Source organism: Hypanus sabinus, chromosome 17 (assembly GCF_030144855.1).
Source record: "Hypanus sabinus isolate sHypSab1 chromosome 17, sHypSab1.hap1, whole genome shotgun sequence".
NCBI classification, from domain to species: domain Eukaryota; kingdom Metazoa; phylum Chordata; class Chondrichthyes; order Myliobatiformes; family Dasyatidae; genus Hypanus; species Hypanus sabinus.
In genome coordinates, this window is record NC_082722.1 from 39,751,321 (window position 1) to 39,768,328 (window position 17,008).

At 40.7% G+C, this 17,008-nt stretch overlaps 1 protein-coding gene across 7 annotated transcripts in view; it reads left to right on the plus strand.

Annotated features, from left to right (window-relative positions):
* znf423 (zinc finger protein 423) overlaps nucleotides 1-17,008 on the plus strand; it is a 392,953-nt gene that overhangs the window by 144,357 nt on the left and 231,588 nt on the right. The gene's annotated exons all lie outside the window — the stretch shown is intronic.

Genomic DNA, 17,008 nt, shown 5'->3' on the forward strand with positions numbered 1-17,008 from the left:
TGAACAATTCTGACACCATTAGAGGTTATGCCAATATTTATTTTAAAATCTACTGAGAAAAATGGATTTTTGTCTGAGATGTGAATTTCCTTTGACAAAAGCACACACATTTTAGCCTTGGGGAATCACTGCTACTTTAAGATTATAGCACACAGAGGTTGAAGCAGCACAGTATCTCTGGTGTTAAAAGTAAGTTTAAGTCTGTAGAAAAATATGCCTCAGTCCCTGAGCATTCAATTGCTGGATCAGCCAGGGGCCAAGTTTGATTCGCTGCCTATGGTGTGGTACCGTGCATGAACTCTGGGTTTAACCAGAGAAGCTTACATAAAAAGCAGCCTTGGGTAACTAGATCTATCCTTCCCAAAGAAACTCCTGGGGTGCTGCCAGAAGCAGTCCCTGAATGCCTTTCAGCAAACACTGCTGTCAACAATCTCCTAGCCAGTGGGCGGACCCTCTGTCCGGGTGTCTTATTGGCAGGAAAGGCAGAGTAGTTTGATGAGAGCTGGCACTGACTGTGGAAACTGGGGCCACAGCAAGACAAAAAAAACAGTGGCCTTCAAAACTTTTATTCTTTTATACCTCTGCATGTCTTGGCGGATACGGACAATAATTAAAGGACCCCCTAGTTCCTCATTTTCCTTGGCTGTTCCTTTGATCTGTTTCATGTCGAGCTGCTATTTTTCATTGCTACCTTTTGTGTGTGTGTGTGTTTTTTTTTAAAAAACCAAAGTCCTTTGATGTAAGCTATTTCTTTATTTCCTGAGCTCAGAGTTTGTGGCATGCTTTGTGTGTTAAACTGCATTCACTGACAAAAATGATTATCATTTGAACTGTAAAATGAAGGGAATCAATCAGTTTGCATGCAAAAATATCTGTTTGTGGTGTATTTAGAAATATCAGCTTTATCATAACCTAGTATTGATAGCAGAGAAATATGAAGGAAAAGTGAATTTCATTGTTGTGCTTATAGTAAGAGTGGTGAATTATTATGGTAATCCTGATACCACAGAGGGAAAATCTGATGGATTAACATTACTACACATTACAAACATTAGAATCTAGCTGTGCAGTTGTTCCCATGGATAGTGGTACAGTGATTTGGTGAAACCACATGGTATTTCCTGTCGCTTAGTAAAAAGGTAGTGCAATCAATAGTAGAATCAATGTCATCTTAGGTATGTGTTCATTCCGTGCCAATAAGGAAGTTTGAACCAGCCGATCCTCACTTTGGTTTATTTGACTACCTGCTGTTCATCCTAACTTGAACTGAGCCTACTGCATCCTTTTTAATAAAATGATTGTCAGGTAAAGAAAAGCTTAACTGCCCACTTCAGACTTTTCACACTGGAAAAATGAGATTGAGAAAACTTGTTTTCAGAAACAAAAATATATGTAACTTGTGCTGAAGAGGAAAATCTTGATTTTTTTTTTTGCAAGAATTTTAAATTAGGCAATATAGAGTTGAGATTCATTTTGTATACCCCCGATTATAATACTATTGATTGATTTAGTGTTTTTTATATAACCAATCACACAAAGTGCCTGTTTCTAAAGTAACAACAAAGGGAATATATGCCCCACATATCATTGGAATTCTGTCGCACTTGAGGAATAAATGTTAGCCAGGTGCTGTGATGATTGGAGAGCTTGCAGTTTGTGTTGTAGCACCAAGGTATGCAAACTAGAAGATTTCAGATTTGCCTTCTGATTTAGGATAGCTAGATTTGGAAATGTAGTACATTGACATCAATTCTTCAGGACTGGTGACAGGAAAAAATTATTATTATTCCCATTCTCAATTTCTATACAGTGATCAGTGTTTTTTTGAATGTTAGATCAGGACAGATTTGCCTTTGCTAAGATATCCTTGATGTTTGAATATTCCTTGCAGTTTAAGTTTATGTGAACAATGGCCTCTTAATCAAGCTTGTAAAGGGTTTGAAATTTTTTATCCTTGAAAATAATGAAGAGCAAATAAATTTACACAAATACAAAAAATGCTGGAAATACTCAGCAGGCTGGGCAGTGTCAATGGAGATACTATTTCAGTTGATTGTCTGTCATCGGGTCACCGAGACTTGTCCCTGAAGAAGTTAACTTCCATGTGTATCCTGGTAAGAGTAAGGAACTGTAAAAATATAACTAGCTATTCCAGTGATTGCCACTATGGAAACATGGAGAAACTGTACACTGATCTGTTTGAGCTGTTTAGTATCAGAACTGGCATTATTGAATTTGTTAGAGTTCGTGATTGCCTGACCAGAATGAAAAGGATGGGTGGGGGATCAAGCAAAATTCAGAGGCAGGTGATGCATACTGAGAATGTCAAGATTGGTGCTTAGATGATTATCATATCGTGGATGGTGGAGTGATGGTTGGGGTGTTGGCGGGAGGATCTACGCAGTGCTAAGATGGAAGGGTTGGCACCAAATGGATAGAGGTAAGTATGTTAGCTGGTTGGTGTGCACTGCTGCAGTAGTAAAACATAGCTGTACTGCGAGTGGCTGATGACAAGCGCCCTTTAAACAAGTCAACCAGTTTCCATATTCCTGTATGTTACTGACAGCACAATCATATTGGGTCTGTAAGGACAATGGACACTCCTGGTTGAATTTCTGAGATGACATGAAATGACCCAAAGCTAGTCATTTTGGGCAGCTGTAGAGAGAGGATGAGAGGTAATTTTTGGTTCCAGAAATACTTTTGTGTACAAAATATGTATTTAAAAGATGCATAAACAGGTATAATTAACACTGAGCCAGAGAAGGAGATTTTAGGATATGTGACTAAAAGCTAGAAAGATGGTGACAGAGGGAAAAATATGGTGAAGGAGTGAAGTGCAGAGAGCTTGGTATCTACAGTTCACTGTTAAATGTGTGTTGGGAATTTGAAGGTTCTTGAGTGCAGATTTGGAGGAGCTTAAGATACTCTGAAATACATAAGTGGATTAATAGAAGTAGAGGTTTTTGCATCAGTTTTCACTGTGGAAGACACTAATAGTATGACGGAAGTTCCATGTGTCAGGTGGCATGAAGTGTGTGAAGTTACCATAACTAGAGAGAAAGTTCTTGGGAAACTGAAAGGCCTGAAGTCACTTGGATCATCTGGTGTACACCCTAGAGAGGCTGAAGAGATCATGGAGGGATTAGTAACGATTTTTTCAAGAATCACTAGATTCTGGTAGATTCTGGAATGGTTCTGGAACACTGGAAAATTGCAAATGTCACTCCACTCTTCAAGAAGAAAGGAAACGATAGGTCAGTTAAGCTGACCCCACTGGTTGGGAAAACGTCAGAGTCGATTATTAAGGATGAGGTCTCAGGGTACTTTGAGGCAAATGATAAAATAGGTTGTAGTCAGCATGGTTTCTTCATGCTTGACAAATCTTTTGGAATTCATTGAAGAAATAATAAGCAGGATAGACAAAGGAGAATTGGTAGATGTTGTGTACTTGGATTTTCAGAAAACCTTTGACAAGGTGCCACACACAGGGCTGCTTTACAAGCTATAAGTCTATGGTATTACAGGAAAGATTCTACCATGGGTAAAGCAGTGGTTGATTGGCAGAAGACAAAGAGTGGGAATAAAGGTGACCTTTTGTGACAGGCTGCTGGTGACGAGTGATATTCCACAGGGTTCTGTGTAGGGCCCAGTTCTTTTTACGTTATATGTCAATGATTCGGATGATGGAATTGATGGATTTGTTGCTAAGTTTGCAGACAATGTGAAGGTGTGTGCAGGGGCAGGTGTTTTGAGGAAGTAGAAGCTGCAGAACCACCCACTTACCTACCCTTCCACACCATCTATATTTTAACATTTCTGTCAGAGTCACCTTATGTACAGTTACTCCTGTGGCTAGAGTCACTTTATGAACATACTAGTGATCTATGTATATATGTATGGATGCTATCATATATTTATTGAGTTCTTTATTTCATTGTGTTTTTTTTTGCGCTGCATCAGATCCGAAGTAACAATTATTTAATTCTCCGCTACACTTGTGTACTGGAAATGACATTAAACAATATTGAATCTTCAAAGAGATCACCTCCTATTCTTTCATACTCAAGAATGCAAAGGCCCAAGCTGCTTCATGGGAAATTCAGCACCCTATTCCAACTACATTCAACTCACCCATTTCCAGAAGTCAATCTGGTGAGTCGTGACTACTCTATCCCAAGAATATGTTTCCTTTGGTAGGGAGACAAAGTCCTGAATAATTGTCCTATAATATCCCAATTTTTAATATTTTTTTTACATAGCATAAATAATTCAAGTTATTACTTGGTTTGCTGGCTATCAGAATTCTTCAATTTGACTGGGTGTTCAGCCTATTTGGCACAGCTCCCTTTGCATGGGATAAGACTGTATCATAGACAACAGAGAAAATCCACACCTTACAACCCAGTGAAATTTTGCAGAAAGGGTTCATGGAGGTCAGAAGAAAACATCAATCCTTAAGGACTGGCACAGTAACCACCCAGACACGGTGGGAAATCACCAACCAGGAATATATGGAGATATAAATGTGCAAACGGAAATGGAAGGTAGATGATTGGGAAGCTTTTAAAAACCTACAGAGAGCAACTAAAAGAATCATTAGGAGGAAAAAGATGAAATATGAAAGCAAGCTAGCAAACAATATCAAAGTGGATAGTAAAAGCTTTTTCAAGTATGTAAAAAAAAAAGAGATGAGAGTGGATATAGGAACACCAGAAAATGAGGCCAGAGAAATAATAATAGGGGACAAGGAGATGGCAGATGAACTAAATGAGCATTTTGCACCAGTCTTCACTGTGGAAGACAATAAAGTGTGCCAAATGTTGAAGGGTGTGAGGGAAGAGAAGTGAGTGCAGTTACTATTACAAGGGAGAAGCTGAAAGACCTAAGGGTATGTAAGTCACCTGGATCAGATGAATTACACCCTCAGGTTCTAAAAGAGGTAGGTGTAAAGATTGTGGAGGCATTAGTAATGAATTTTTAAAAATCATTTGACTCTGGATTGGCACCAGAGGATTGGAAATTTTTAAATGGCACCCCACTCTTTAAGAAAGAGGAAAGCAGCAGAAAGGAAATTATAAACCAGTTAGCCTGACCTCAGTGGTTGGGATGGTGTTAGTCAATTGTTAAGGGTAAGGTTATGGAGTACTTGGTGGACAGGATGAGATAGGGCAAAACCAGCATGGATTCCTTTAGGGAAAATCTTGCCTAATGAGCCTGTTGAAATTCTTTGAGGAGATTACAAGTAGGATAGATAAAAGGGATGCAGTGGATGTTGTATATTTGGGACTTCCTGAAGGCATTTGACAAGGTGCCACACATGAGGTTGCTTATCAAGTTAAGAGCCCATGGTATTACAGTAAAGTTACTGGCATGGTTAGAGGATTGGCTAAATGGTAGGAGGCAGCGAGTAGGAGTATAAGGATCCTTTTCTGGTTGGCTGCCAGTGAGTAGTGGTGTTCCTTGGGGGTCGGTTTTGGGTTTTTATGCTGTATGTCAATGATTTAGATGATGGAATAGATGGCTTTCTTGCCAAGTTTGCAGATTATATGAAGATTGGTGGAGAGGCAGGTAGTGTTGAGAAAACAGGTAGGCTGCAGAAGGACTTAGACAAATTAAGAGAATGGGCAAGAGAGTGGCTGCTGCAGTGGAATTCCCGTACCATGCAGTGAAGCAGCATGTTAGGATGCTCTCTACTGCACATCTGTAAAAGCATGTGAGCAAAGATGTGCATGATCCAGCTCCCTTCAGCCTGCTCAGAAATGGGCAGCAATGGGCTCAGCACACAGCGTCGGTGGGGGGGGCATTCTTGTGGAGGGTGATGGGGAAGGAGGAGTGATCTTCCCTCCCTTCCCCCTGACTATCTGAGGTTGATTGATTAGGACAGTGGTGTAGTTAGACTGAGGAATAAGAGTTTGTTCACCAAGGTCTGTTGAATGCTGAACTTAAATCCAGAAACAACAGCCTGACATAAGTGTCCTTGTTTTCTAGGTGTGTCAGGGCCAGGTGCGTGACAGATCCTATGGCTATAGCATTTATCATAGAGCGGTTCTGTTGGTAAGCGGATTGGTGGGTGTCCAGTGTGGCAGGAATGGAGATTTTTGCATATGTGCCATTACCAGCCATTGAGAGTACTTGTTGATGATTGGCATCAGTGCCACTGGGCAGTAGTTGTTTAGTTCTGAAGGTGTAGAATTCTTCAGTGCAGGACTGATTTGAAGTATGTGGGGACGGTAGTTTGGAGTGAAGTGTTGAAGATGTCTGTAAAGATGACAGTGAGCTGGCGTGCACTGTCTCTGAATACTTGGCCTGGGATGTTGTCTGCGCTGCCGCCTTGTGGGGGTTGATTCTCTGCAGAGTCCTTCTCACCTCGGTTGCTGGCGTGTTGCATGCTTCGAAGCATACATATAAATTGTTTGGAGAGTCAGGGAGGGACGCTTCACTAGAACAGCCGACACTGTTTTTCCTTGTATGGTTAATAACACCCTTGATGGCCGGCCACTTATACCAGGGATCATTACTGGTCAGGTGTTTCTGAAATTGTTGTATGTAGGCAGTCTTTGCCTTCACGATGCCCAAGATGTGGTTCTTCCTAACTGCTTTGAAAGCTCTTCCATCTCCAGAGGAAGGCAACTTCTAAGGCTTTTAGGAGGGCATACACCTCTATGTAAGATGCTTAATAAAGATTGACAGGATAGGTGGAGGGATGATGATTTTCTCTGAATTCCTCGAATTCTAATGAATTGTCATTGACCTGAAACATTGATTCTGCTTCTCTCACCACACTGCTCCCAGATCTGCTGAGTGTTTTTGGCACTGAGTTTTAATTTCTGATTTCCACCAATGTTTTGTCTTAATGGCCTCACCTGACTGTGGTATCTGCAGACAAGAGATACAGTCATCCTTTCAGACCTGAGATGAGGGTAGTGAATCAATCTATGGAGCACTCTTCCCAAGGAGAGTAGCCCAGTCACTGGTCTTGAATGGTGGAGCAAGTTTGAACAGTTTGAGAATAGAACATGTGCAGGAACAGACCCTTCAGCCCATAATGTGCCAGGCTAACTAAATTAGTAATCAAATGTCTAATAGAACACAGAATAGTACAGTACATTACAGGCCTTTCGGCCCACAATGTTGTGCTGACCCTCAAACCCTGCCTCCCATATAACCCCCCCACCTTAAATTCCTCTATATACTTGTCTAGTAGTCTCTTAAACTAGTGTATCTGCCTCCACCACTGACTCAGGCAGTGCATTCCATGCACCAACCACTCTCTGAGTGAAAAACCTTCCTCTAATATCCCCTTTGAACTTCCCTCCCCTTACCTTAAAGCCATGTCCTCTTGTACTGAGCAGTGGTGCCCTGGCGAAGAGGCATTGGCTGTCCACTCAGTCTATTCCTCTTAATATCTTGTACACCTCTATCATGTCTCCTGTCATCCTTCTTCTCTCCAAAGAGTAAAGCCCTAGCTCCCTTAATCTCTGATTATAATCCATACTCTCTAAACCAGGCAGCATCCTGGTAAATCTCCTCTGTACCCTTTCCAATGCTTCCACATCCTTCCTATACTGAGGCGACCAGAACTGGACACAGTACTCCAAGTGTGGCCTAACTAGAGTTTTATAGAGCTGCATCATTACCCTGCGACTCCTAAACTCTATCCCTTGACCTATGAAAGCTAACACCCCATAAGCTTTCTTAACTACCCTATCTACCTATGAGGCAACTTTCAGGGATCTGTGGACATGTACCCCCAGATCCCTCTGCTCTTCCACACTACCAAGTATTCTGCTATTTACTTTGTACTCTGCCTTGGAGTTTGTCCTTCCAAAGTGTACCGCCTCACACTTCTCCGGGTTGAACGCCATCTGCCACTTCTCAGCCCACTTCTGCATCCTAACAATGTCCCTCTGCAATCTTTGACAAACCTCTACACTATCTACAACATAAACATCGACAATAAACTAATCCTTTTGCCTACAAAGTGTTCACATGCTTTCATTTTCTGCACATTAGTGTACCAATCTAAGAGCTTCTTGAATGCATCTGTCGACTTTGCCTCCACCACCAATCTTGGCAGCACATTCCAGGCACCCACCATTCTCTATAAAACAAAACTTTCCCCATGCACCTCCTTTGAATTTATCCCTCTCACCTTTACTACATTGGTTTCTTATAATAGACTGGCTTTGACCTTCAAAACATGGCAGAACCATCACAAACTCCCACAGCCCCCGATGACTCTGCGATTTCAGTCTCTGAGGCTGATGTGCAAGCATCCTTCAAGAGGGTGAACCTACAGAAAGCATCTGGCCCATAGAGAGTACCTGGCCAAGGCTGATCATCTGGCTGGTGTATTCGTTGAGATCTTTAACTGCTCACTTGGACTGTCTTATGTACCCACCTGCTTCAAGCTGTCTTCAATTATAGTAGTGCATAAGAAGAACATGGTAATCTGCCTCAATGACTATTGTCCAGTAGCACTTACATCCACGGTGATGAAGTGTTTTGAGAGGTTGGCGATGTAACATATCAACTGCTGCCTGAGAAGTGACTTGGATCCACTCCAATTTGCCTACCGGTGAAACAGGTCCACAGCAGATGCCATTTCATTGGCTCTTTACCCAACCCTGGAACATCTGGACAGCAAAGCTGCATACATCAGGATGCTCTTTATTGACTTCAATGCCATTCTATGAAATGCTTTGAGAGGTTGGTTATGATTAGAATCAACTCCTGCCTCAGCAGTGACCTGGACCTTCTGCATTTTGCCTGTTGCCACAATTGGTCAACAGCAGACGCAATCTCAATGGCTCTTCACACAGCCTGAGATCACCTTGACAGTGCAAACACCGATGTCAGGAAGCTGTTCGTTGACTATAGTTCAGCACTTAACACCATCATTCCCATAGTCCTGATCCATAAGCTGCAGAACCTGGGCCTCTGTGCCTCCCTCTGCAACTGGATCCTTGACTTCCAAACCAGAAGACCACAATCTCTGTGGATTGGTAGTAGTATCTCATCGTCTCTTACGTTCAACACTGACGCACCTCTGCGGTGTGTACTTAGCCCATTACTCTTCCTCGATACCCATGACCAAGTGGCTAGGGATAGCTCAAATGCCATCTCTAAGTGTGCTGATGAAGCAGCCATTGTTGGTAAAATCTCAGATGGAGATGAGAGGGCATACAGAAATGAGATACACCAGCCAGTTGAGTGGTGTCTCAGCAAAAACCTGGCACTCAATGTCAGTAAGACAAAAGAACTGATTGTGAACTTCAGGAAGGGTTACACAAGGGAACACAAACCAACCCTCATAGAGAGATCAGAAGTGGAGAGAGTGAGCAATTTTAAATTCCTGGGTGTCAAGCTATTTGAGGATCTAACCTTGTCCCAACATTGATGTAGGCATAAAGATGACAAGGCAGCGGCTATATTTCATTAGGAGTTTGAAGAGATTTGGTTTGTCACCTAAAATACTGGAAAACATATTTATATATAAAATTAGTTCCATCTTAGGTACTAGCCTCCATAATATCCAAGACATCTTCAAGGAGTGGTGCCTCAGAAAGGCAGCGCTGATTATTAAGGACCGCATCACCCTTGCCTTTTTCTCATTGTTATCATCGGGATGGAGGCTGAAGGCACACACTCAGAGATTCAGGAATGGCTTCTTCCCTTCTGCCATCTGACTTCTAAATGGACATTGAACCCATGAACACTTAATACCTTTTTGTGAATATTATTTCTATGTTTCATTACTTATGATTTTAACTATTTGATGTATGTATGTGTGTATGTATACTTCTACTTTTTGCCCTTCTGTATTATCATGTTTTGCATTGCACTGCTGCTGTAACGTTACTAAATTTCATGACACATGCTGCTTATAATAAACCTGATTCTGATTCTGATTCAATCAACCCCTCAAAGCTACCCATTAAACTCAAATGCCTTGGTCTCAATATCTCTTGTGCAATTGGATCCTTGATTTCCTCACTTGCAGACCCCAGTTATTTCAGATTAGTAACAACATCTCCTCCACAATCTCCTTCAGCACAGGTGCACCACAAGGATGTGTGCTTAGCACCCTGCTCTACTTGCTTTACACTTACGACTGTGTGGCTAAATACAGCTCCAGTGCTATATTTAAGCTTGCCGATGACACCACTGTCATAGGCCGGACCAAAGGTGGTGATGGATCAGCATTTTGGAGGGAGGTTGAAAATCTGGCTAAGTGGTGCCAGAACAACAACAACCACAACCTCTTTCTCAATGTCAGCAAGACCAAGGAGCTTATTATTGACTCCAGGAAGAGGAAACCAGAGGTCCAAGACTTGGTCCTTGTCAGGGGATCAGAGAAGTAGAGGTTGTTATTCTTCGGTGTTATAATTTTAGAGGGTCTGCCATGGACCCAGCACCTAAGTGCAATTCTGAAGAAGGCATGGCAGTACCTCTATTTCTTTAGAAGTTTGCAAATATGTCATGCTGAATCTAAAACTTTAACAAACTTCTATAGATGTGTGGTGGAATATTGACTGGCTGCATCACTGCCTTTGAACAGAAAATCCTATAAAAAAAATTGGGTGTGGTCCAGTCCATCATCACTATTGAGCATATCTACACAAAGCATTGTCCTAGGAAAGCATCATTCTTTAACAGGGACTTCCACCATCCAGTACTTGTAAGTACAAAAAAGAAGCAAAAAGGAATAATAATAATATCACAACTGAAGAAAAGGTTTGCCAATGGAAAAATCACGGCCCTCCATGGAAGCTGTCCCCACAATCTGAGCAGACTAGATGTCAAGAAGGAAGCGTCAAACGCCTGGCTCAGAGTTGGAGATCTCCTCCCAGAAATAGAGGGTTCCTTGTGACAATACAGAACAAAGTATTTAACACAAAAAATACCAAAAATACCTCATAAAGGACCAACAAATTCAAGATGAGAAATGTAGAAAATGCCGAGGGCAGAAAGAAAACAGAAACCATCCAATACATTACAGGATCCTGCAGCACTTTAACACAATCTGGTGACTGACACAGGCACAATCAAGTGGCAAACATCCTTCATCAAAATCCTGCTTTAAAATACAAACTCATTAAAGAAATGATACCTTACTATAAATGCAAGCCTGATCCAATTTTAGAGTCAGAATATCACAAATTATATTATGACTCATCCATTATTAAGCATAGGATAATTCATAATAACTGTTCCGATATAGTATGGCAGGATAAACAAGCAAGAATAAATTATTTAATAGACATGGCCTTTCCAAACACACACAACTTAGAGAAATCAGTAAGTAAAAAATGAGAAATATGCTGAATTAAAAGAGGAAATTGAAAAACTTTGGAACATGAACAGGGTATACATTGCACTGATAGTAATACCTACAGCTGGTAACACACTACATGATAGCATTAAACAATTAGGACTAAACAGCAATATCTTTGTAAATCCTCAGAAAACCACAATACAAAATACCATTGGAATAGTCTGAAAGTTCCGAGCAGTTGAGAAATGTGGCTATGCCCACACCTCAGGTTTTACCAGCTTGAGTTAAGAAAAAATAATTATTGTTATTACTTTATTCTTTATTTTTGTATTTAGAGCTCTTCTCCCTCCCCCATGCGTGTCTCCCCCCACGTTTCTCCCCTCTCCCCACCTCATAACTAGATGTTGCCAAGGTAGGAATATCCTTCTGTTGCCACATCCTTATTGTACTGTAACTAGTAATGTATTCACTATCTTAGCTTTGGCTTAAGTATTGATCAAAACAATGGAATATAATCTGCATGCTCTTGTATTCTTAGCTTTAGCTATTAAAAAAGTATTCTGTAGATTGCCTTATATACCTATCCTGTTACCTTTAGTGATTTGCAATCATGAAGTTCATGCTCTGTCAGGTTCTCTAAATATCTCACTATCTTTCCATTCCATTTTCCCTTACATTCACATTATAAATAAATTAAGCCAGACAACCTCAGACTGAATTTGGTTTGCTGCATTTCTGCCCATCTAATGAATGTACTGGTATACTTTATTGCTTTTATCTCGTATGGCTAGTTTTTGTTTTGTCTGCAAACTTCTTAGAATTGCTTCTCAATTTCAGTTAAAATCATTGATTTAGAGCAAAAAAAGTATTACTTTAGCTTTCAAATAAGCCCTGCAGAACTTCACTCTAAATAGCTTTCGAGTTACTCATTTTCTCATATCCATTTAGACTGTTCCTATTCTAATCAGTCTGTTGGATAAGGTCAAGTCAAACATTGTACAAAGATTCATACAGTTACATCAAATTCAAGTTCAGTGAAGTGAATGGATATTTATACTGGTAATTCCTAATGTAAGGAACCATCCTGAAGTAAGTGGAGGCTTCTACAAAACTTAGATATGCTGATTCCCAGGAAACATCCACACTCATGTGCAGAATTATTTAATGATTGCACACTAAATTATTGAACAACTATCTCCTTTACTGTTGATGAATGGCAAGGGATGTTTCACTGCCTCTTGAATGACCATCTGGGAGCAGGCATAAGAGCAGCAAAATCAAAAGATTCCTTGCACTGTTTCAACTTAACTGCATCTTGATTCATAATTTCTTGTGATTGGTGATATATTGAAGGCAAGCCACCTATGATATTGGTGATGTGGTATTTATTCTCAAACCAGTTTATCCATTGAATATTTAAATGTTCACCCATTACCTTGAAGCAGGTGAAAATTGAGCAAATGTTGCTGCTTCTACTGGGGTCAGCAGTGCAGAGCTGATGTTGTTTACTTAGGCTATGGGTCTAGTTCCAGGAGATGGCGTAGTTCATCAGTGGCTTTCTTGATGGGGTCCTTCTTTAACCAGGACCCCTTCACAGACATCAATGTAGATACCTTGACTCTGGTAACATGATCCAGGTAGTTTTCAGGAAAGGTAAGAATTTTGAGAACGCAGAAATAAAAGAATGATCTAGTGAAAGGAATAAACTTGTTGGTTAAGGATAGAATTGCATCATTTACTTGAATAAGAGAGGACATATCAATGAATAAGCAGCAAATGGAAATTTCATGGGCATAATTAAGAAATAAAAAAGTGACGGGATGCAAAATTGAGGTATTAGATGAGCATGGAGCAAGGGCAGGTTTAATGATGCATATAAATTGGCATAATCAAATCAGCCTGTGCCTGAAAAGTTGGAAGCATCTGGAGTGCATGTAGCACACTCCAAAACTTAGAAAAGATTGAAAGGATTTAATGTGCATTTAGATAAGTTAGTTGACTTGCATTGGACAAATAATAGCAGTTGTACTATGATTGTTATTTAATTCACATGGAAGAATGAAACTGTAAATAAGGTGTAAATTTGGGTACAACTGACTTTACTCTGTGAGTCAAAATTTATTCATGATAATCGAGGCAAATTTACCAAGATATAGAAACAAAACAAAGCCTTCAGATGCTTTAAAAAAAATTACTATGACTTAAAGCCATTTAATGCCACCAAGGAGCAGGAGTTTTGCTTTGAAAAAAATAGCAATGAGTTGATGTACATCATTACACTAAGAAATGGCACCTATGAAAGTATAATCTAGCACAAATCCGTGCAGGTGCGAAAGCTATGAAAAACAAAGTAATGTCTGCAAAAAAGGGATTAAAGAAACTAGCAAAGTTTATCAATACAAAATAAACTTTTTACATGTCTAGTTACATGCAAATCTTGTGATATCATCAGATTGAGATTGGAGAAATTAATTGTGGAATGAGGAAATGCCAGAGAAATTAAACAAGCACTGTGTTTTGTTCAGGGAAATGTGGAGATTTGCAGGTCTCGCATGAATGAGGAGCTTGAAGAAATTAGCATTGGTAAAAATTCGAATGGGGAAAAATTAATGGATCTGAAACATCATGAATTCCCAAGACCTGATGACTTGCATCGTAAGGTTCTGAAGAAGAGATAACGAGTACCCTAGTTGTTATCTTTCAAAGTACCTTATTTTCTGCAACACAAGATTGGAGGGTGGGAAATGTAATCAATTATTTGAGAAAAGAGGCAAAAGCATTGAGAGTTGTAGATCAGTTAATCTGATTTCAGTAGTAGGGAAACTTTTAAAATCTGGTACAGTCGACCTTCACTAATCTGACTACCTGAAATTGGGTCCCTTCGATAATCCGGCACTGATTTCAAATTTTCCGCGCAACTATAATTTCAAATTTCCTGGGCCAGCGTACCAATCTGCTGCGCATTGTTCTGGTTGTGCTAGATCTGTTTACGTTTTGGCGTGCTCTTGTAAGCACAGACAGGTGATTCCTGCATTTATTAATATCATCTGTGTGAGGCACAGCTACCCGGCATCCGCCAGCAGCGGGGGAGCTGGCACACGCTGGGTCAGTCCGCCTTCTTGCCAGCTTGCCGACAATCGTGCACTGCCCTCCAGCATTGCCCGGCCGGTGCTCCGTTCTCTTCTGCCTATGACCTCAGATCAGACATGGCGACCCACTGAATTCAAGTATATTACTAAGCGGAGGAAAAGAAACTAATGAAGATGGAATGTAATATGGAAAAATAAGTCAGCCACTGTTTTTTTTTTAAACGATGAGCAACTTGAAAGACAGTGTTCAGAAAGATCAACCTCTGCTTGCATGAGTAACTGGAAGCTAATACACAGGTACACAAAGCACCTAGAAAAGGATATGGTATGTAAACCTTTACTTCAAGAGAATTTCACTGCAAGAAATGTCTAGCTGTATTTATATTTTGTTTTGCCGAGAATAAATCTAGAATATTGCAAAAGAATCTGGTTTTCCTGTTTAAGAGTTGACGTATATGTAATAAAGGTTCACGTGATTGTTTCCCACCACTGCCTGTAAGGAATCTGTACGTTCTTTCTGTACAGTGTGGGTTTCCTCTGGGTGCTCAGATTTCCTTCCACAGTCCAAAAGATGTACCAGTTAGTAGGTTAATAGGTAATTGCAAATTGTCCCGTGATTAGGCTAGGTTAAATTGGGGTTTGTTGGGCAGCATGGGTGGAAGGACCTATTCTGTATAGCATCTCATAAATAAGTAAATAAATCCCTGGAATGGTTTTTTATATGGAAGATGATTAAGCAGCAGGGGTTTGTGCACTTGAATTGAGAAAAATGTGAGATGATGCCAATGAAATATTAAAATTCATATGTTGATATTCCCTTGGCTGGAGTGACTGATCTCTTGGTGAAACTTCTTTGCTCAATCTGGTGAATCCTGGAAGTCCTCTAAACAAGGAGGGCAGGTAATTTAAGTCTTTTGTTAGATTTTGAGATAGTAAAGTAATTCAGGGGTTAGTGCAGAAAAAGATAAGGCATTATCTTATTCACAAGGTGGAGAAGGCATGGGACTAAATAACCTATTTATCCTTTGTTGTTACATTAAAATCAATTTTAAAAAGTCTGCACTTGATTTCACTTATCTTCTCCATCCACATCTTAAGATATAAGACTGATAGGAGATTGGCAGCTAGCATCAGCATTACATTATGGATCCTGATCTGAAAGTTCTGTACTATCATATTTCATTGTACAGAAGTCAAGAATGCACTGCCCAGGTAATGCTGTTTGAATGAGTGTGTCCAGAACATTCAATATTAATTGCTGCTCATTGTGTAAATTTGATAGTGACTTCTTCCTTATTTCATAGTGAATTTACTTGCACTTGTGACTTGAACAGTCGATTTTGGCCATTTCCAGAGACTTTTTCCAGTATTTGTTCCTAACCAAAATTTTTCCATCTTTTCTTTGTACAAACTTATTTTGTATCTGAGTGCCATGATGTGTGATTAATTCTTGAAAAATACTGGAACCTAAATTCATCTATGAGTTGCACGTAATGCTGGAGAAATTCGGCAAGTCAGGAGTAGAATAAATAGTCAACATTTCTGGCCAAGTCCCTTCACCAGGACTGGAAAGGAAGGGTGAACAAGCTAGGTGGGGCGAGGGTAAGGAGTAGAAGCTGGCGGGTGATAATTGAAGTCATGAGAAGCAAAAGGTGGGTGGATGAATTTCGAAGATAGGAGGTAAAGAGCTGAAGAAGAAGGAATATAAAAGGAGAAGACAGGGACCATGGAGTAAAGGGAAGAGGTCAGGAAACAAGAGGGAGGTAATAAGCAGGTGGGAAGAGACGGGGTCATGTGGAGCCAGAATGAAGAATGGAAAAAAGGAACGGGTGTGGTAAACTACATATACCTGTCTGGACACGCCCCTCTGCTGACTGCTCCTGTGGCTCCTCCCACAGACCCCTGTATAAAGGCGACTGGAGGCACTGCTCCTCCCTCAGTCTCCAGGATGCTGTGTGGTGGTCTCTTGCTGCTAATAAAAACCTATCGTTCGCCTCCCATCTCCAAGAGTTATTGATGGTGCATCAACCGGGGAGGAGGAGAAATTCCTGGAAGTTGGAGAAATTGATTAGCATGCCATCAGGTTGGAGGTTCTCCAGACAGAATATGGGGTATTGCTCCTCCATCATAGGTGTGACGTCATCATGGCAGTAGAGGAGGCCATGGACTGATATGTTAGAACGGGAATTGTGAAGTTGATGGCCACTGGGAAGTCCTACCTTTTGTGGCGGGCGGAGCAAAGGTGCTTGACTAAGTGGTCCACAGGTCTAAGTTGAGTCTCACCTATGCAGATGAGGCTGTGCCAGGAACAACATATACTGTAGATGACCCCAACAGACTTGCAGGTAAACTATTGCCTCACCTGGAAGGACTGTGTTGGGCCCTGAATAGTTGTGAGGGAAGTGGTGTAGTGGCACGTTTAGCATTTGTCCCGCTTGTTGGGATAAATGCCAGGAAGAATATCAGTGGGGAGGGACAGATGGACAAGGGAGTTTGTGGATAGTAGAGAGTGCGGGTGGGGGGAGGTAAAGAGGTGCTTAATGGAAGGATGAGGTGAAATGGGGAGAGAGTGCCAGAGATGGACCAAATAAATTTGAGGGCAGATTGTAAGTTGGAAACAACGTTGATTAAATTTATG